This window comes from Manis pentadactyla, chromosome 7 (genome assembly GCF_030020395.1).
Source record: "Manis pentadactyla isolate mManPen7 chromosome 7, mManPen7.hap1, whole genome shotgun sequence".
Taxonomy (NCBI): domain Eukaryota; kingdom Metazoa; phylum Chordata; class Mammalia; order Pholidota; family Manidae; genus Manis; species Manis pentadactyla.
In genome coordinates, this window is record NC_080025.1 from 99,508,999 (window position 1) to 99,529,608 (window position 20,610).

The 20,610-nt window shown below is 40.5% G+C and overlaps 2 long non-coding RNA genes across 2 annotated transcripts in view; both read right to left on the bottom strand.

Annotated features, from left to right (window-relative positions):
- Positions 1-2,390: 2,390 nt before the first annotated feature.
- On the bottom strand, positions 2,391-4,016 carry LOC118908083 (uncharacterized). Its single transcript, XR_005023065.2, has 2 exons — positions 3,657-4,016; positions 2,391-3,530 (listed from the first exon to the last, which is right to left on the bottom strand). It is a non-coding gene; the product is annotated as an uncharacterized LOC118908083 (long non-coding RNA).
- A 3,199-nt stretch (positions 4,017-7,215) lies between these two features.
- Positions 7,216-20,610, bottom strand: part of LOC118908090 (uncharacterized) — a 54,927-nt gene continuing 41,532 nt past the window's right edge. Inside the window, exons 2-3 of the long non-coding RNA XR_008998512.1 lie at positions 8,382-8,470; positions 7,216-7,404 (exon numbers count right to left, since the gene is read on the bottom strand). This is a non-coding gene — a long non-coding RNA (uncharacterized LOC118908090). The remainder of the gene's footprint in view (positions 7,405-8,381; positions 8,471-20,610) is intronic.

Below are 20,610 nucleotides of genomic sequence, written 5' to 3' on the forward strand. Positions count from 1 at the left end.
CTCACTGACCAGATTTTGATCGCAAGATTCAATGACCTCAACACTCTGCCCAGTGGAGGAGTCTTTGCATGATGCAGAACACCAGATGCTCCCGTGTTCTGCTCCTCCTACCTGGACTGAAACTGAGGTAGTGAAGTTGTCTAACTTAACTAATTATTAATAATAAACACTCTTCTTGAAAAATAATGAGCATACACCATGCTAGTACTAGGAAGGGTGCATACTATTACAAAATCATGTAGTTTTTTTTTTAATGGTGGGAAATTAAAGTCACTCAAAGAAAAACTAAATAGAATGTCACCCTCCAGATGCTCACACACACATCATTTTCCATCGCAAACTCAAGTGTATAGAAGTCTAAGTCTATAGAAGTGTGTGTGTGTGTGCCTGTACATATATATATAATGTTTGTTTTATAAACATTTTAAATTACATCTGCAACTTGGCTCCAATTTGCTGGCTCATGTAAACTTCCCTTCACTGACATCTATAATGCAACAGAAAAAACCTGAGCAACCAGTCCTTCCAAAGATCTTTAATGAAGCTTGCTTGGTCAAAGAAGGGCCAATTGGTCTGTTTGTGATCAAAAGGGTCTTTCAGTTAGACACTAGGGGACTCTACCGATGTAGGAAAAAGAGGGTGGGATGCATCTGAGCTAAAGAGCCATCTAGCAAGGGTGCCAGTCCAGAGCAGCCTGGAAAAAGGGACAAAGGGACAAAGCTCAACAACCTCACAGCCCATCACTCGTGAATGGCTCACCCTCAGGGCTGCACCACAGTAACCTCAACTGACTCTGACCTCATTACCCCAGAAGAGTAGTATTTCCATTAAGGTAAGTTAATCTTTAAAAATGAAGCCCTGAATTTCAGCAACCAGCATACTTTCCTTCACTAAAGGCATGCATGCCTTCCGGTCCCACCTATTTTTATTCTGTTTAAAAAAAAAAAAAGGCTGTTCCAGCCAAAGCAAATCCTCTCTCTCTCACCAGCAGTAAGGCTGATCTCCCAACTGCCTGGTATGGAACTAAAGATGCAGCACACTGATTTGGCCCATGGCTTTTTTTTTTTTCATTGATAAGGTACCTGTTCACCGGTTCATGTGTCATCTGATGAAAGCAGTGATGACCTTTTCCAACAATTGGCCTCTGTCTTTACATTGGCTTTCTGCACTTGACCAGGAGCCATGAAGATCACCTTTCAGGCACTTTTCAACCTATTCCTGTGAAATGGCAATAAAACAAAGTGACACAGAAGTAAAGGACTTCTGCGACTATACTGAGGACTAGATAGAGGCACTCTTAGCTTGTGAATGTAAAAATGTCACAGGTCATCTCTGAGCATGCTTCGGGGTAAACATATGGACCACATGTGCAGAAGCACTAAAAATTTGGTATGAAAGTTACATATGCAAAATTACCACAAAAATCTCTGCTGTGATCATTAGAAAATTGCCTTGGAGTGTGGGTTTCCAGCTTACCTTCCAAGCTATGCAATTCCTTCCATAAAACTCCAGGCAGCATTATTCCCTTTTCCTGGCCTACCTTACCTCAGGATAGCACAGTAAATGTGCCTGTTCCAAGCCCTAACTGCTAAGATAACTGTAAGAAGTGATCCCTTTTTGGGGAGGTAGGAAGAATAAATCAGAAGGTTTGATTCTAACCTTTAAAAATCAATTTTTAAAAATTGGTACATCTCTGTACTTTCTAAAACAGACATCTTAAATACCGCCTAACTGTGTTTGCTTTGGCAGACACATGGGTAACTCTTATGACAGGCAGGCTTCCATATCCGTATTTATGGCAAATATGTCAGAATGTAATCCATCTCAGTGTCTGTGAAGGTCTCAACAATTACGAGTTATCATTTCCTTCTCATTATATCACTTTACTTCTTTTCAAAGACAGACATAGAAATTGCCATGAAGTGGAGAATACTCAAGCCTCAGAAGAAATAGAACACCACTCTTACAGCTGAGCAGATGGGTTGTATATATAATATTTGTTTCATTTCTTGTCTCCTCTTTGACTGATGCAATGTAACACACCACAACTCATTATTTTCAAGGAGGTGGCATTTCACAGGAGGGACTGCTAGCATGGCAGAGAGGAGCTTCCATCAGCCAGATTTACTACTGATGACACTAGTGATTCAGTGACATTAAAGTAATAATCAAGTACCACTTCCAAAAGGGAACAGGTACCTTTGAAGAAGTAATACTGCTTTTTCTTTGACTTTCATGCTCCAGTTCATCCCCAACAGATATATGCAGTAAAGAACCTGCACCCATACTGTGAACCATTTCCTTTAACATCAGTTCCAGGTGAAATGACAGCAGCCAGAGAAGCACAACAGTTTCTCTGATGTTAATAATGAGCAGTTCTCCAAAAAACGGATGGGTGATTGTTTTTATTCCAGCAAGTTGGCCTTTTGCAAACAGATTGCGTCCAAATATTCAACTTGTATATTTGGAATATAGAGCATCAAGTATAGGTGCCCATATGTGCAGTATAAAAATGATAGGTTCCCAGACCAGCCACAGACAACTATATCATTCATATTTTGCTGACGGTGTTGGGAGAGACCAAGAAGTTGCAGGATTCAGAGTAGCAGTCGGCTTTGGGAAGACCATATGTGGCCTAACATCCTAAAACAATCCCCTTAAGATGTGTACCACTTCCAGGAAAAGAAGGAAAGAAGGAAGGGGGGAAGGAGAAAAGGAGGGAGGGAAGAAGGGAGGAATAGTTATATCAACCATGGTCCAACCAGGAAACAGAAACGACTCTGTTTTAGTTTCTCAGGAGAGAGCAAAGCTGAGTAGCTACTAGGAGGTGGTAAGGCAACCCAGAAATTAGCAGCAGCAGGAAATTACTACCACCCCTTAGAGTAGAGGGTCAAAAGGAGGAGGTGATGTTACTAGAATCCAGAAGCCAAATTACCCTGTGGAAGCTGGAACCACAGTAGGCCTGTCCAGTGGAGGCTGGAGCCATGAAGGAACTGCCACCGATGCTGTCAGTGAAGAATCTGTGGATTCAGGGCTTCTCCCTCCCAACACCCAATTCTTGTTGGTGCCATCCATTGACCAAACTCAGCCAGAAGCCAGCTGACGCAAGATCTTAGGAGCTTAGCCTGCAGGGGTCAGCGTCCTGCAATACACAGCAGAGCAGAGAAGGGCAAGGAATGGATCTGAGGACTCACAAGCCAGGCCTGGCACACAGTTTAAATAACTAAAAATAAGGGGGAAAAAAAGAATCTAATCTCAATCCTAACAGATTCAACAGGATGGGGTTGCTTATTAGCTCTGAGAACAAGGATCAGGTCCAATCTATAGGAAAAGTCAAATTAGGATACAACAAAAGTAATACTATCAGACATCAGTATGAAAGATGCCACAAGATAAACCATGCATGACACCTGCCAAGTGAGTGATCACGAGGTGGGAGAGACCACGTTGGCCTGTGACGGACTGGTTCTATTTCAGAAAGAAGGAAGATCAGGATGAAGTCAGGGTTTCCTGGGCAGAGCAGGTACCATCTGCGGAAACAAACGGGTGTTTCACTGGGTCAAACACTACATACTCACAGTCAAAAGATAAATGACACCTGTGGAAAGGCATTGTATTCCTTGGTGGGGAGGAGAGCAGGTGGCCCGTGATCTTACCACAGAGGGCCCTGGTCCAGGCTAGAAGCCACACTGCAGGGTGTGGAATGACTAGGCGCAGTCATACTGTAGTGCGGCAATGAGCGGAAAGACAAAAACAAGCTTGCAGGGTGATAGGTTTCCACAAAGAATCTGGTTTGAAAACAGAGAGAAAAAGCAGAGACTAAAGTCAATGGCCAAGAACCCACACAAGAAATTGCCTGTCAGTCTTTACCTGCAGCCTGAAGGACTGAGGGAGGATGTGCGTCTCATTTGTCTTAGTATTCCCAGAGCCCTGAGCAGTGTCTGACACCTAGTAGGTGCTCACTGCAAAGCTGTTGAATGAATGATTGGACTGAGGTGAAACCAAAGTCAATTGGAAGAGCAGAAGAACCACCTAGAAGGCATGAAAGATGCTCTGAGGTGATGGGGCCGCATGGTGGCCCACCGGAAAACCCCAGCAGCAGACAGACCAGGTGGGCAGCCACAGTCAGAAAATGAGACAGTTCCTTCTGAGCAAATATGCAATCAGAAATAGCACAGGTCTATGCAAATGGCCACAGCTGCACAGCTAAGGACTGCAGTGTGTGCTCAGCATAGAATACACTTCTGCCCACCAAGTGCTTCCCAGCCATCCCTCAGCTCAAGCGGCCAGGGGCTGCTGCCAGAGGGGAGACCCAAGGCGGGAACAGGCTTGTCTCCATTCTGGTTTCAAAAAGGCATTCAGAAATGCCTCAAATGTAAAGTTGTTCGGTAACAACAGCATGTTTAATGTAAGAATTGTTAGTGTGCCCCTCTCTCTCTAGGTGTACCGGACCTTCTCATTTAGAGGGCTGCTTTAACAGAGACAGCTGTAATATATGACTGCTTTCTGACTTGTCTTGCCTCCTTAAAACCTCCACCAGGGCCAGGATGAGGGCAAGGCCCTGAGCAGAACCAGTGAGGAGTCAGTGCTTACCTAGCATTTTGACAGGAAGAGCCACACCCTACTGACATTTGTTGTGCCTCTCCTTTCCCGCAGGCGAGAATCTAGCCCAGTGTTGGCTTGAGGCAGAGACTCAAGTACTTGTTAAATGAAGTAGAAGTTATAACAATTCTCTACTTTGAAAGAAATGGAAAAACCCCAAATACCCTTAGTTATAATTTATATCAATACTATCAACAACAATTAAAATGTACTAAACACAAACTGAGTTCCAGGAGCCATGCCCACCTACAAAACGGTCAACACACTAGCCCGCATACTCTTTAGCAATTCACAGTTCACACTGAGAAAGCTCCTGCTGGATGGAATCAAGGGCTCAGTTGTATGTTTATTTGCTTATTCTCCACCTTCTTCCATTAAAGATTTGAGGTGACCTACAATAACATATATCAAAATAAGATTTTTAAAGTACTTTAGTTTCCTGTGACTGCCACAGTAAAGTACCACATGTTGAGCAGCTTACACAACAGTTTATTGACTCATAGTTCTGGAGGCTAAAGTTCAAGATCAGGTTTTGGCAGGTTGGTTCCTTCTGAAGGAGGTAGGGAAGGATCTATTTCAGGCCTTTCTCCTTACTTGTGGTAGTGTTTTGGCTTCTGACAGCATAATTACAAATCTTCGCATGGCATTCTTCCTGTTTGCATGTCTATGTCCAGATTTCTCCTTTCCATAAGGACACCAGTCATATTGATAAGGGGTCCACCCTACTCCAGGATGACCTCGTCTTCATTAATTACATCTGCAATGATCCTGCTTCCAAATAAGATCACATTCTGAGGTACTGGGAGTTAGGACTTCAACATACAAATTTTGAGGGGTACAACACAAGTCATAACAAAAAGCAAAAATGAAGAAAGCATGGGGAAATTCCCAGCAGACAGAAAACACACTTTTTATCTATTCACTCTCCTAAAATTAATAAATAATAAAAAGTTATTAATCCATGTGCAGAAAGAGGCTCCAGAGAAGACAACAGTCCGTTGGAAATGGAAATGGAATAGCCCAGAGAGAAGCAGTAAGTGACCTGGCAGAAAAGAAAGAAGTGACAACCCAAGGCCAATAAAATGTGAGGCATTTTATCCTCCACAGCTTCCAGAAACCCTGCCCTGGGGGATGCCAGATGAGGCAAAGGCTGGCAAGAAGCTTGACACTACATTGGTTTAACAGTCTATGTTCAGAAGGGCCTCTTCCCCACCCCACAAGCCAGACGACAGCCTAAAGAACTGCGAGCATTATTTTTCAGAAGATTGAATGGGAAGTTCCAACCCATAGGACACCAGGCTTATAAGAGAGCTGGGGTAGGTGTTAAGCATGAAGCAAAAACCAGGGATACCAAGTGAAAGCCCACATAGTCCATGGAACTCTCAGCCCCCTGCCCCTACCCAGATCTTAGAACAGCTGCAACCAGAAATATGAACACAAAGACAGGAGGATGGAAGCTTCTACACTGGAGACCCAAAGGAACCTGGGGAATATCCTATGATAATGATATTCAAGGTTCCTCAACAAAAAACTGGCTCCCTGCCAGGTTATCCTATAGTGATCCCTACCAATCAACAATCCTTGTCCATGTTTATAAAACTTAAGTAAGCTTTTAGCATCTCACTCTTAAAACAAAGGGACAATCAGACATTAGAAGAAAGTCGGACATGGGCTGATTAAACAAAGACACCAGGAGGAAACAGAGAAAATAAAAGGAACCAAATACACTTAAAATTTTTTTTAAAATCAGTGATAATATACTTAGGTAAGGAAGAACAAAATTTGATGAAAAGAAAATAATTGGTGAACAAGAAAGGTCTCTTGGCAATTAAAAACAGGATTGTTAAAACTCATGCAGAACATTAGAAAATAAAGACAAGAAAATCTTTCAGAAAGTAGAACGAAGTGTCCAAGAGTTACAAAATAGGAAAGAAGAGATAAGAAAGAAAGAGATAAAGGAAAAGGAGCAATTTGAGAAGTCCAACATCTGAATAATAGGAGTTGCCAAGTAGAGATAAGTGAAATGGAGGGAAGAAAATTATCAAATAGTAGCCACAATAATAATAATAAGAGAAAATTTTCTGAAACTAAAGGAAACATGTCTCCCGATAGTAACAATCCACTGAGAAACTAGCATGACGAATGGAAGAATACACACAACCATGGTCCACCACTGTGAAATCTGAGAACATCAGGACTAAAGAGAAGACTTGAATGCTCCCAAAAAGACAATACAGGTCACATTGAAAGTACTGGGAAAGAAAAGCACACTGCAGATAAAATAGGGTAGTAGTTAAGAGCATATACTTTGGAGCCAACTACCTGGGTTAGTAACCTAACTAATTAGTTGTGTGACTTTGGGTAAGTTACTTGACCTCTCTTGACTGGGCTCTCCATCTCTAAAACAGAAATAACAAGAATTTGTCCTTTATAAGTGAGAAAATAGAGCCTGATTCATGAAAAATGTTACATAAGTGCTAACTTAACTTCTTTCTCTAGTCCTCTCAACAGCAACACTGGAAGCTAGAAGACCATGGACTATTATCTTCAAAAGTCTGAAAGAAAATATTTTCAGATCTAAAATTCTATGCCAATTAAGCTAAAGGGAAGACATTTTTGGACACATTGGGTATCTAGAATTTTATTTCCCTTCTGTCCCTTCTCAAGAAGAGATTGTTTGCTTAAACAAAACCAGAGAAGTTGAAGACATAAAATGCAGGTAACATAAGATTCAACAGGATGACAACTGTACTTCAGGTATTCAGTCCTAAAAATGGAGGGTGGGGTCCCCAGGAGACAGACCTAGAAGAAAAAAGGTATTGTGGTAACACAGTATATAAACAATATTATTGGTAGGCATTCAGTAGCGATACAGAGCGTTGGGGGGTGCACATTCCTGTATGATCAGATAATCCTGGACACTTCAGCATTCCTTTGAAAAGGATGTCTAGTAATTGCTTTTTCCCATTTGAAAGTCTCAAAATTTTTCCTTACACTTTGTTAAGGGCTAATTAGTACATAGAAATGTGTGCCATAAGTTTTCATATAATTACTCAACAGTGGGATGTAAGTTTGGTTTGAGTCCATAGATGTCAAAACAAAGAGGAAGACTGGTTATAAGTTTACTGGGGTGCCCAGTGGGACTTCAAATATTTTGAAACTGAAGAAGTTTCATTTCATTTTTAATTGCTGGAAAATTTTTTCCCTGAAGAAATTAACAGTTCAATTTGCCTTTGTAGCCACTTGCCTTTGCTTGGGAGAAAATTACTAAAATGGTCCCTTTATTTATACAAATGTAAATACCCACCTGTTGCTTAGAACAGCCCATGAGGTTGCCATTAACTTTGAATGCAGTTAGGTTAGGCAGTATGTTTAATAAGGGAAATAGGGTTCATTTTAACTAATAGCATTTCACTGGAGAGGTTTTTATTTTGATTCCTTTCTCTATGGGTTTAGACTAAACCATCTCTAAAAATTAGTTTTCAGGGTAGATGTGTGTCTTTTTGTACAAGTATCTGCTCCTACAAAAGATAAGACTGAACTTTGCCAGGAAGCCTATCCTTCTGACCTTCTGTCTATGCCAGACTGTGAACAGGGACTAACCTTGTCTGGACTAAACTATAAGAGCCACACAGTGTTTCTTAAGTGGCCCAAATTTTAGGAGCTACATAATCAATTATTGGGATTTTCTTCTTCAAGCCAGAAAAGCCCGACCATATACTACAGGTTCGTGTCTCTCTGTTCCTATAGTTTTATCATTCTAAGAGAAGGGAGCGTACCTCAAACAGTTTCTGTGAGCACAAGGGGCAGAAGATGATCAAGTTTTCCCCATCCCAGAGCAATCCTCAGGAACTGTGTTCTTTTTCATCTGTATAAGGAAAATTTAGAACTTGAACATCTATTAATAAAGGATTGGTTTAAAGATTTAATTTCTGTATGGTATATCCAAACAATGGAATATAATATAAACATTAAAATAAACATAGGAGGTAAATATGAATTGACAAGTAAAACATTTTCCTCAGGTGAAAAGGGTGGGCAAGGGAGAGCTGGTGCAGCTCCTCAAAGAACCAGTCGCCCTCTGTCCTCCCAGACCACCGTCCTCCGGGGATGGTCACAGGAGACAGCGGTGCTCCCGGGATTTGCTTCTAAGCTCCAGGCAGGATGAAGAGAGAAGGAAAAAGTAGAAAAGGTACTGGCCAGCTGAGTCTTTTTTTTTCTAACCAGAGAGATGATAGTATTTCTAGAAGGTCCTCCCCATATATACTTCTGCTTTCATTTAGTTGGCCAGAATTGGATCATGTGACCGCTGTGACATCACTAGCTACAAGGGAGCCTGTGCAATTTGGTTTCTCAGTTGGGCACTGCTGCTACCCTGAACGCAATCAGGGTATAGACCCGGCAGTGTCTGCCCCATGAGCGTAGTAAAGACTAGAAGAAAGACACCAAACAGTTAACAGGCCTTGTCTCTAGGCACAGCATTCTAAATGATCCATAGTAGTCTTCTTTATGTTCTTCTGTATCACTTGAAGTTGTATCATCAGTTGTATTATTAGAAATCCAGAACCTCAACTCCCACCACAGAATTACTAAATCAGAAACTCTGGGACTAATAATCTACTACAAGATTGACTGCTTCTCAAGGTGATTCTGAACCTCAGGGAGGATTGAGAAAGAGTGCACTATATCACTTTTAAAAATCAGCAAAAAGATAAAGAAAAAGTACTTGCATTTTGAAAGAAAAAATTGTGACATGTCAAGGATCTCACTCAAGTAGCAAGCATTTTTCACAACAGAGCTACAAATACAACCTAATTAATGAATGTGTCAACTGTTTCTTCCCACTTTAAATCATTAACATTTATTCTGGCCTTTTACCAGTAAGAGTTTTTCAAAACTGACCTTCAGAAAAAGAGGGAAAAAATTAACCTTGTGTTTTGATTAATTCCTCTACATTTTTCTTGAGTTGCATTGCCCAAATTTACAGACTCAATTAGATTTATCATAAACCTTTATGTAAAGAAATAAAAGAACATGGAGTGGAAGTGGGAAAGAGAGAAACAGGTTTGAGGTGGGCAGACTCAGGACCACATGACCTTGAACTATTCAAGGAAATTCGGCTGAAAACTGGAAATGACTCCCTTTCTTTTCTAAATGATGAGTGGGCAAAGGAGAAAGGAAAGCTGATACCATTTTGACTGGGATGTGAAGGCAATGAGATTAATTTTTAGGCAATGCCAAATGCCTGATGATAACACCTGTGCCTTTTGGCATCAGGAAGCAGGTTTTGTTTTGGTTTTTTGGATATTGCATTAACACCATAATAATTTCATTTTCTCTTTTTGTTAAATGTATTATCTAGCTCGTTTTAATTGTCAGGGGATGTATAAATAAGTATGTATTGCACCTGAAATGACTTCTCATCAGATTGAAAATAAAAAATCCCCAGTCACTATTTAGAGGGAAACCAATGTTTTTTCTTGCAAAAGTTTCACACACTTAAGTAGATCCTGAATTATATCATCATACCCACAATATGTAAGAAGTCAACAAAGTTATTACTCAAATTTCATTAATCTGAAAATGTCACCCAGAGAAATGGTATGAGAGTGATTTTTTTTTTTTAAATAATTATTTTTTATTGAAGGGTAGTTGACACACAGTATTACATTACATGAGTTTCAAGTGTACAACACAGTGGTAGAACATTTATATACATAATTCTAGGTTCCAGCTATCACCCTACCAAGCTGTTACAATATCTTGACTATATTCCTTATGCTATACATTACATCCCGGTTACTTATTTATTTTACCATTGGAAGTCTGTCTTTTTTTTTTTTTTTTTTTTTTTTGTGAGGGCATCTCATATTTATTGATCAAATGGTTGTTAACGACAATAATATTCTGTATAGGGGAGTCAGTGGTCAATGCACAATCATTAATCCACCCCAAGCCTAATTTTCGTCAGTCTCCAATCTTCTGAGGCATAACAAACAAGTTCTTACATGGAGAACAAATTCTTACATAATGAATAAGTTACATAGTGAACAGTACAAGGGCAGTCATCACAGAAACTTTCGGTTTTGCTCATGCATTATGAACTATAAACAGTCAGTTCAAATATGAATACTCATTTGGTTTTTATACTTGATTTATATGTGGATACCACATTTCTCTCTTTATTATTATTATTTTTAATAAAATGCTGAAGTGGTAGGTAGATACAAGATAAAGGTAGAAAACATAGTTTAGTGTTGTAAGAGAGCAAATGTAGATGATCAGGTGTGTGCCTGTAGACTATGTGTTAATCCAAGCTAGACAAGGGCAATAAAACATCCATGTATGCAGAAGATTTCTCTCAGAACGGGGGGGTGAGGTTCTAAGCCTCACCTCTGTTGATCCCCAATTTCTCACCTGATGGCCCCCCTGCGACTGTGCCTGTCTTAGGTTGTTCCTCCCTTGAGGAATCTTACCCGTCTCTGGCTAACCAGTCATCTTCCGGGGCCATACAGGGAAATGTGAAGTTGGTAAGTGAGAGGGAAGCCTTATTGTTTGAAAAGGTTAGCTTTTTACTTCTTTGCATATTTATGCCCTGTGACTTCTATGCCCAGCATTTGTCTTGAGGTATCTTTACCACTTGGAAGAATTATGATACTCGGTAAATTTGATATGAGGCACGAATTCTATTTAAGGGTTGTAATTAGGAAGGAAGAAGAAAAGCTATAGAAGTAGCAGGCGGAAGAAAACATGGGAAGATTGATTATTTCTTTGACATATCTTCTTGTAGAGTAACTTCAGCATGTATAGGTTTTAAGCTACTACTTAAATTGCGCACACACATTAACATAATAAGAGTATAGTTACATAACCAAAGCATATCTGTAATTACCAGCCATCTCCAGTGAAACCAAGAAAACCAGTTAGGCACCTTAGGCATTTGTGAAAACTTATCTATGATATGGTGTATATTGTCCAACTGAACTTGAACAGTCTGAGAGAAATCAGACAAATTAAAACAACCCATTCCTGGGGACTGTTCACATGCCATATGTTCTTTTAACAGTAAATAGTCTGTAGTTGTAAGACTTTGGAGTGCTACAATTTGCACTTCTCCAAATTCTTGGTTGAGTTCCAACAGTATAGATCCAGTCAAATTTGTTGTTTTACTGTATGCACAGGTCAGCTTAGATATCTCCTTCCTCATTCCCATGGCAAGTCCAGGAACTGGTGGGATGAGTGCATCTACAGCTGTAGCAGTGCGTGGATCTTTGTTGGGGTTTTTTGATGATCATCTTCTGGCATGAGTCTTCCAGAGAGTGCAGATGTTGGAAGTTCTTTTTCATATGGTATCTTAGTTCATTTTCGGGGTAGCCCAATTAGGCTTTGATCCTCTGTATAAACACAAACAGACCCTTTGCCTACACTTTTATATGCCCTTTATACCCTTGTGTAGAACTCGTTGGAGGTTACCACACGGGAACTGCCCTTTTTTTTTTTTGCTTTGTTTTTGGTATCACTAATCTACACTTACATGACGAATATTATGTTTACTAGGCTCTCCCCTATACCAGGTCTCCCCTATAAACCCCTTTACAGTCACTGTCCATCAGCATAGCAAAATGTTGTAGAATCACTACTTGCCTTCTCTGTGTTGTACAGCCCTCCCTTTTCTCCTACCCCCCCATGCATGTTAATCTTAGTACCCCCCTACTTCTCCCCCCTTATCCCTCCCTAAACACCCATCCTCCCCAGTCCCTTTCCCTTTGGTACCTGTTAGTCCATTCTTGAGTTCTGTGATTCTGCTGCTGTTTTGTTCCTTCAGTTTTTCCTTTGTTCTTATATTCCACAAATAAGTGAAATCATTTGGTATTTCTCTTTCTCCGCTTGGCTTGTTTCACTGAGCATAATACCCTCCAGCTCCATCCATGTTGCTGCAAATGATTGGATTTGCCCTTTTCTTATGGCTGAGTAGTATTCCATTGTGTATATGTACCACATCTTCTTTATCCATTCATCTATTGATGGACATTTAGGTTGCTTCCAATTCTTGGCTATTGTAAATAGTGCTGCAATAAACATAGGGGTGCATCTGTCTTTCTCAAACTTGATTGCTGCGTTCTTAGGGTAAATTCCTAGGAGTGGAATTCCTGGGTCAAATGGTAAGTCTGTTTTGAGCATTTTGATGTACCTCCATACTGCTTTCCACAATGGTTGAACTAACTTACATTCCCACCAGCAGTGTAGGAGGGTTCCCCTTTCTCCACAGCCTCGCCAACATTTGTTGTTGTTTGTCTTTTGGATGGCAGCCATCCTTACTGGTGTGAGGTGATACCTCATTGTAGTTTTAATTTGCATTTCTCTGATAAATAGCGATGTGGAGATTCTTTTCATGTGTCTGTTGGCCATCTGTATTTCTTTTTTGGAGAACTGTCTGTTCAGTTCCTCTGCCCATTTTTTAATTGGGTTATTTGTTTTTTGTTTGTTGAGGCGTGTGAGCTCCTTATATATTCTGGACGTCAAGCCTTTATCAGATGTGTCATTTTCAAATATATTCTCCCATACTGTAGGGATCCTTCTTGTTCTATTGATCGTGTCTTTTGCTGTACAGAAGCTTTTCAGCTTAATATAGTCCCACTTACTCATTTTTGCTGTTGTTTTCCTTGCCCAGGGAGATATGTTCAAGAAGAGGTCACTCATGTTTATGTCTAAGAGCTTTGTGCCTATGTTTTCTTCCAAGAGTTTAATGGTTTCATGGCTTACATTCAGGTCTTTGATCCATTTTGAGTTTACTTTTGTATATGGGGTTAGACAATGATCCAGTTTCATTCTCCTACATGTAGCTGTCCAGTTTTGCCAGCACCATCTGTTGAAGAGACTGCCATTTCGCCATTGTATGTCCATGGCTCCTTTATCAAATATTAATTGACCATATATGTCTGGGTTAATGTCTGGATTCTCTAGTCTGTTCTATTGGTCTGTGGCTCTGTTCTTGTGCCAGTACCAAATTGTCTTGATTACTATGGCTTTATAGTAGAGCTTGAAGTTGGGGAGTGAGATTCCCCCCTACTTTATTCTTCTTTCTCAGGATTGCTTTGGCTATTCGGGGTCTTTGGTGTTTCCATATGAATTTTTGAATTATTTGTTCCAGTTCATTGAAGAATGTTGCTGGTAGTTTCATAGGGATTGCATCAAATCTGTATATTGCTTTGGGCAGGATGGCCATTTTGACGATATTAATTCTTCAAATTTCCATCTGTTAGTGTCCCCTTTAATTTCTCTTAAGAGTGACTTGTAGTTTTCAGAGTATAAGTCTTTCACTTCTTTGGTTAGGTTTATTCCTACGTATTTTATTTTTTTTGATGCAATTGTGAATGGAGTTGTTTTCCTGATTTCTCTTTCTGTTGGTTCATTGTTAGTATATAGGAAAGCCACAGATTTCTGTGTGTTGATTTTGTATCCTGCAACTTTGCTGTATTCCGATATCAGTTCTAGTAGTTTTGGGGTGGAGTCTTTAGGGTTTTTTATGTACAGTATCATGTCATCTGCAAATAGTGACAGTTTAACTTCTTCTTTACCAATCTGGATTCCTTGTATTTCTTTATTTTGTCTGATTGCCGTAGCTAGGACCTCCAGTACTATGTTAAATAACAGTGGAGAGAGTGGGCATCCCTGTCTAGTTCCCGATCTCAGAGGAAATGCTTTCAGCTTCTCGCTGTTCAATATAATGTTGGCTGTGGGTTTATCATAGATGGCCTTTATTATGTTGAGGTACTTGCCCTCTATTCCCATTTTGCTGAGAGTTTTTAACATGAATGGATGTTGAACTTTGTCAAATGCTTTTTCAGCATCTATGGAGATGATCATGTGGTTTTTGTCTTTCTTTTTGTTGATGTGGTGGATGATGTTGATGGACTTTCGAATGTTGTACCATCCTTGCATCCCTGGGATGAATCCCACTTGGTCATGGTGTATGATCCTTTTGATGTATTTTTGAATTCGGTTTGCTAATATTTTGTTGAGTATTTTTGCATCTACGTTCATCAGGGATATTGGTCTGTAGTTTTCTTTTTTGGTGGGATCTTTGCCTGGTTTTGGTATTAGGGTGATGTTAGCTTCATAGAATGAGTTTGGGAGTATCCCCTCCTCCTCTATTTTTTGGAAAACTTTAAGGAGAATGGGTATTATGTCTTCTCTGTATGTCTGATAAAATTCCGTGGTAAATCCATCTGGCCCGGGGGTTTTGTTCTTTGGTAGTTTTTTGATTACCGCTTCAATTTCGTTGCTGGTAATTGGTCTGTTTAGATTTTCTGTTTCTTCCTGGGTCAATCTTGGAAGGTTATATTTTTCTAGGAAGTTGTCCATTTCTCCTAGGTTTCCCAGCTTGTTAGCATATAGGTTTTCATAGTATTCTCCAATAATTCTTTGCATTTCCGTGGGGTCCGTCGTGATTTTTCCTTTCTCGTTTCTGATACTGTTGATTTGTGTTGACTCTCTTTTCTTCTTAATAAGTCTGGCTAGAGGCTTATCTATTTTGTTTATTTTCTCGAAGAACCAGCTCTTGGTTTCATTGATTTTTGCTATTGTTTTATTCTTCTCAATTTTATTTATTTCTTCTCTGATCTTTATTATGTCCCTCCTTCTGCTGACCTTAGGCCTCATCTGTTCTTCTTTTTCCAATTTCGATAATTGTGACATTAGACCATTCATTTGGGATTGCTCTTCCTTTTTTAAATATGCTTGGATTGCTATATACTTTCCTCTTAAGACTGCTTTTGCTGTGTCCCACAGAAGTTGGGGCTTAGTGTTGTTGTTGTCATTTGTTTCCATATATTGCTGGATCTCCATTTTGATTTGGTCATTGATCCATTGATTATTTAGGAGCGTGTTGTTAAGCCTCCATGTGTTCGTGAGCCTCTTTGCTTTCTTTGTACAGTTTATTTCTAGTTTTATGCCTTTGTGGTCTGAAAAGTTGGTTGGTAGGATTTCAATCTTTTGGAATTTTCTGAGGCTCTTTTTGTGGCCTAGTATGTGGTCTATTCTGGAGAATGTTCCATGTGCACTTGAGAAGAATGTATATCCTGCTGCTTTTGGATGTAGAGTTCTATAGATGTCTATTAGGTCCATCTCCTCTACTGTGTTGTTCAGTGCTTCCGTGTCCTTACTTATTTTCTGCCCAGTGGATCTATCCTTTGGGGTGAGTGGTGTGTTGAAGTCTCCTAGAATGAATGCATTGCAGTCTATATCCCCCTTTAGTTCTGTTAGTATTTGTTTCACATATGCTGGTGCTCCTGTGTTGGGTGCATATATATTTAGAATGGTTATATCCTCTTGTTTGACTGAGCCCTTTATCATTATGTAGTGTCCTTCTTTATCTCTTGTTACTTTCTTTGTTTTGAAGTCTATTTTGTCTGATATTAGTACTGCAACCCCTGCTTTCTTCTCACTGTTGTTTGCCTGAAATATGTTTTTCCATCCCTTGACTTTTAGTCTGTACATGTCTTTGGGTTTGAGGTGAGTTTCTTGTAAGCAGCATATAGATGGGTCTTGCTTTTTTATCCATTCTGTTAACTCTGTGTCTTTTGATTGGTGCATTCAACCCATTAACATTTAGGGTGACTATTGAAAGATATGTACTTATTGCCATTGCAGGCTTTAAATTCGTGGTTACCAAAGGTTCAAGGTTAGCCTCTTTAGTATCTTACTGCCTAACTTAGCTCGCTTTTTGAGCTGTTATATACACTATCTGGAGATTCTTTTCTTCTCTCCCTTCTTGTTCCTCCTCCTCGATTCTTCATATGTTGGGTGTTTTGTGCTGTGCTCTTTCTAGGAGTGCTCCCACCTAGAGCAGTCCCTGTAAGATGTTCTGTAGAGGTGGTTTGTGGAAAGCAAATTCCCTCAGCTTTTGTTTGTCTGGGAATTGTTTAATCCCACCGTCATATTTGAATGATAGTCGTGCTGGATACAGTATCCTTGGTTCAAGGCCCTTCTGTTTCATTGTATTAAATATATCATGCCATTCTCTTCTGGCCTGTAGGGTTTCTGTTGAGAAATCTGACATTAGCCTGATGGGTTTCCCTTTATAGGTGACCTTTTTCTCTCTAGCTGCCTTTAACACTCTTTCCTTGTCCTTGATCTTTGCCATTTTAATTATTATGTGTCTTGGTGTTGCCCTTCTTGGATCCTTTCTGTTGGGGGTTCTGTGTATTTCCGTGGTCTGTTCGATTACTTCCTCCCCCAGTGTGGGGAAGTTTTCAGCAATTATTTCTTCTAAGATACTTTCCATCTCTTTTCCTCTCTCTTCTTCTTCTGGGACCCCTATAATACGGATATTGTTCCTTTTGGATTGGTCACACAGTTCTCTTAATATTGTTTCATTCCTGGAGATCCTTTTGTCTCTCTCTATGTCAGCTTCTATGCGTTCCTGTTCTCTGATTTCAATTCCATCAATGGCCTCTTGCATCCTATCCATTCTGCTTATAAACCCTTCCAGAGTTTGTTTCATTTCTGCAATCTCCTTTCTGGCATCTGTGATCTCCTTCCGGACTTCATCCCATTTCTCTTGCGTATTTCTCTGCATCTCTGTCAGCATGTTTATGATTCTTATTTTGAATTCTTTGTCAGGAAGACTGGTTAGGTCTGTCTCCTTCTCTGGTGTTGTCTCTGTGATCTTTGTCTGCCTGTAGCTTTGCCTTTTCATGGTGATAGGAATAGTCTGCAGAGCTGGGACGAGTGACTGCTGGAAGAACTTCCCTTCTTGTTGGTTTGTGGCCCTCCTCTCCTGGGAGAACAGCGACCTCTAGTGGCTTGTGCTGCGCAGCTGTGCGCAGACAGGGTTTCTGCTTCCTGCCCGGCTGCTATGGAGTTAATCTCCGCTGTTGCTGTGGGCGTGGCCTGGCTCGGGCAGCTACTCCAAAATGGTGGAGTCGCGTTGGAGCAGGAGCTGCCGGGAGGCTATTTATCTCCATAAAGGGCCTCCCTGCTCCCTGCAGCCCAGGGGTTAGGGTGCCCAGAGATCCCGGATTCCCTACCTCTGGATTAAGTGACCCACCCTGCCCCTTTAAGACTTCCAAAAAGCACCCGCCAAAACAAAACAACGACCACCAAAAAAAAAAAGAAGAAAAAAAAAATTTTTTAATTAAAAAAAAAAAGTTTTTAATTAAAAAAAAAAAAAAAAGGTGGTTGTTCGTTTTTCTTTATTCTCCGGTGCCAGCCTCAGGCCTCTGCTCACCGGTCTTTCTGCCCTGTTTCCCTAGTATTGGGGTCCCTATCCCTTTAAGACTTCCAAAAAGCGCTCGCCAAAACAAAACAGCAAAAAAGCAAAAAAAAAATGGTCGCGCACTTTTCTTATGTCCTCTGGCGCCCAGCCTCCAGTGCCCGCTCACTGTTCTTGCTGCCCTGTTTTCCCAGTATCGAGGGCCGTGCACTCTGGCCCGGATGGCTGGGGCTGGGTGTTCAGCAGTCCTGGGCTCCGTCTCCCTCCCGCTCTGCCTACTCTTCTCCCGCCGGGAGCTGGGGGGAGGGGCGCTCGGCTCCCGCGGGGCTGGGGCTTGTATCTTACCCCCTTTGCGAGGCGCTGGGTTCTCTCAGGTGCGGATGTGGTCTGGATATTGTCCTGTGTCCTCTGGTCTTTATTCTAGGAAGGGTTGTCTTTGTTATATTTTCATAGATATATGTGGTTTTGGGAGGAGATTTCCGCTGCTCTACTCACGCCGCCATCTTCCGCCCCTCCTCGAGAGTGATTTTAAAGGACTAGAATTTCACACAGAATTGTAACGGTTGATTCCTTCTATCATGAGATTTCACACTAAGAACTCAAATCGGAGTCAAACATGGATTTCCAGGTAAGACACCCAGAGCCTGGGAAAAGTCGGCCAACATGGAGGGCTCCTGGCTGTTCTTCATGTCATTTACCTTCTGGGTATCAGTGAATCTTCAGCCACCTGTCTGACCGCTACATATACTTCACGAATACAGAGTGCTCTAAAAAAATTCTAGTGTCACAAACATCCTTGTAGAAATAATCACCTACAATTCTTGCTTCTTGCCTTCATTTTTCTAAAATTAAATAAAATATTCTTATATGTTCACAGACATGTAGACTACTGAATGGTATAACTGACAGTACTCTTAAATATTGTCAAATTTGAGTAGACAGAGGCCAAACAAGCCAGGAGAATTGAGGTTGGGTAAAGTTAAAACTAAAGATGTCTCACTGTCTTCAAAGCTGTTTATAGCTTTTTCTAGAACTTGATTGAATGGGTTAACCATTTGTGAAGGATAGATCAGGCATAAGGAAAGGTTGGGGAATAGAGGATCACTGAAGCCAACGCTAGCAGTATTCATGCTGATGTCACAGCCCTGCCCTGCCCTCAAGCTCACCATCCACGAGAGAGAGGGTGCAGCGAGCACAGCTCAGTTTGACATGAGCTAGAGCAAGAGGACACACATGGCTGTATGGCATTTAATCCTATGTGGCAGGGAATGAGAAAGAAAGGGTCCCAAGAAGGCAGAGAGTGGTGTAAAGACGGAATCATATGTAATAAAGGATGAAGGCTAAAAGAGCGAAGACATTCCAAGAAGTACAGCCCTGCATGGCCAGAGTGGAGAGTGCCTGTGGGCACAAAGCCACATGTGCCAACAGGTGCTTTGCTAACAGGTATGAACTGTGTCCTGAAGATTGGGGAGCCACTGAGGAACCTTACAGAAGTAGTGACATGATCACATTCTATAGGATTGGGACAGAGGGTCTGACTCATGGCCGTGGCAGATGGGATGGAGAAGAGAAGACATATTTGAGAACTTGGTGAGTTATGTTGGAGGAAAGGGGAAAAGAGAGGAGTCCAGAATGTTTAATTTCTCTTGGTGAGTAAGTAAGTAATGGTACCCTTTCCCAGATAAGGGAATAAGGGCAGATTGGATAGAAGGTGAGGCTGGTTGCCAGCCCAGCGGCCATATCCCTTGCTCACAGAATCCCAAATGTGTTCACCTTCCTCTGAGGGCCCATGATTTCAAGTGAGGCTGGACCCCTTCCCATCACTCAAGCGAGATATCTTATTAGATCTAGACCTGCACTGTCCAGTACAAGAGCCACTGGCCACATGTGGCTATTGCTCACAAAAATGTGGTTAATCCTTTGCCCTCTTACAGCACTAAATTATGTTTTCTACCTTTATCTTGCATCTACCTACCACTTCAGCATCTTATTTAAAAAAAATTTTTTTTAAATAAGGGAGAAATGTGGGATTCACGTATAAATCAAGTATAAAAATCAAATGAACAATCATATCTGACTTGATTGTTTATAGTTCATGATGCATGATCAAAACCGAAAGTTTCTGTGATATGATTGCCCTTGTATTGTTCACCATGTAAGAACTTATTAACTATGTAAGAACTTGTTCACCATGTAAGAACTTGTTCATTATGCTTCAGAAGATTGGAGACTGTTGAGAATTAGGCTTGGGGTTGATTAATGATTGTGCATTGAGTCCCCTATACAGAATTTTATTATTGTTAGCAACCATTTGATCAATAAATATGAGAGATGCCCTCTCAAAAAAAAAATACTCATATATGCTTTGCCTGCTTCATAGTTTTTGTGAGATTCAAATAAAATATTTGTGAAAAAAAAATGTGGTTAATCCAAACTGAGCTGTGCTGTGAATGTAAAATATATACTTGATTTCAAAGGCTTGGTATTAAAAAATGTAAAATATAACATTAATATTTATTGTATCATTATATATTGAAATAATATTTCAGATGTTGGGGTCAGTAAGATATAGTATTAGGACTGATAACAGCTGCTTTTTTTTTTTTAGTGTGACTTAGACAATTTAAAATTATATATGTGGCTCACAATATATTTCTGCTAGACAATGCAAGCCTAACCCAATCATGGTGGTCTCATTTACTTACCAAATGATCTAGGAAGGTATGTGCATATAATGCTACAATCACCAATGAAAATGGGGTATCAGAAGGAATTTCCTCTCTTCAGATGAA